The 1,519-nt window shown below is 39.2% G+C and overlaps 1 long non-coding RNA gene across 1 annotated transcript; it reads right to left on the reverse strand.

Annotated features, from left to right (window-relative positions):
- Positions 1 to 217: 217 nt before the first annotated feature.
- Positions 218 to 492, reverse strand: LOC138878935 (uncharacterized). The gene is made up of 2 exons (XR_011402654.1): positions 411 to 492; positions 218 to 306 (listed from the first exon to the last, which is right to left on the reverse strand). It is a non-coding gene; the product is annotated as an uncharacterized lncRNA (long non-coding RNA).
- Positions 493 to 1,519: the final 1,027 nt, after the last annotated feature.

Here is a 1,519-nt window from a genome sequence, read left to right on the forward strand (position 1 = left end):
AGGAATAGAGTCAACAACAAAAAGACCATTAATCAATGTAGCCGAAGAGAGATAACGCTTATTATGAGTAATAACACATTTATCAACGTCATGACAATTAAAATCATAACCATCTCTCATAGCGCTAGAAACCGAAATTAAATTCCTTCTAACAGAAGGTACATATAATGTGTCTTTTAAAGCTAAAACTCTACCACTACCAAACGAAATACTAATATTTCCTAATGCTAAAGCTGGGGCTGCTGAACCGTCTGCTTGATAAACATTGATTTCTCCTCTACTTAGCCGCCGCGTTACCTGAAACCCCTGCAAATAAGTGCAGATATGATTAGTGGCTCCCGAATCTACACACCATGACATGGTAGAAACAGCCGCTAAAAATGTTTCAACGACAAGTAGATGTAAATCACCTGGTTTATTTTTCAGCTTGGCCAGATAAGTTGGACACTGCTTCTTATGATGCCCGGGCTGCTTGCAGTGATAACACTTGCCCTTAGCCTTTTTCACACCAGCAGTCACGCCACCAACAGAGGGTTTTTGAGCCTTTTTCTTTTTCTGCCCGCCTCTCGGCTTAGAAGAAGAACCTGCCTCAAAATTCAATGCCACGGGAGGAGCTTGGGACTTGATAATAGTCTCTGCCGACTGCAGCTCATTCAACAATTTCGCAAGGGACAAATCCATTTTGTTCATGTTATAATTCAGGCGAAATTGCTGAAAACTGTCAGGCAAAGTCTGCAGGATCATTTCAACCTGCGTGTCCTTATCAATGTTAGCTCCAAGGACCTCCAGTTCATTCAGAAGACTCATCATCTTCAGAACATGGTCCCTGACCGATGAACCTTCAACCATTTTGGTATTCAGAAGGGCTTTCATGGCAGTCTGCTTAGCCGCACGATTCTGATCTCCGAACATTTCTTTGAGATTTTCCAGAATGTCATAAGCAGACTCCATCGACTGATGCTGATGTTGCAGAACATTCGACATGGATGCCAAAATGTAACACCGCGCCATCTCATCAGCCTTAATCCATTTCTGGTAAGCCTTCTGTTCATCATCTGTGGCATCATCTCCAGGTTTTTCTGGACACACCTCATCGAGCACAAATTTGTACTCTTCAGCAATTAGAACAATATCCAAATTTCGTTTCCAATCAACATAATTTGGACCCTCAAGTTTGTTTTGGGTAAGAATGGCAGTAAGGGGATTGAAAGCAGTCATTGTCAATCTGGGAGACATTAAATATTTAAATAGATCAAATAAGTTTGTATTATGAACACTAAAATTCAAAACACATTATATATATACAATCTATGCACTTTGAACAACAAATTTCAATGGGAAAGAAGCTATTCTTACAATATACATATATAATAATAGATTTTCACTCCATAAACTTAAACAGGTCATACTCAGATGGAGAGTAAACTGTTAATTTAAGCCAAGTGAATATCAACATTCAACATATATTAGTCCCATTGAACCAACATGCATACTCAGATGGAGCGTAAATACAAATAAT

The sequence above is a fragment of the Nicotiana sylvestris genome, chromosome 10 (assembly GCF_000393655.2).
Source record: "Nicotiana sylvestris chromosome 10, ASM39365v2, whole genome shotgun sequence".
NCBI lineage: Eukaryota > Viridiplantae > Streptophyta > Magnoliopsida > Solanales > Solanaceae > Nicotiana > Nicotiana sylvestris.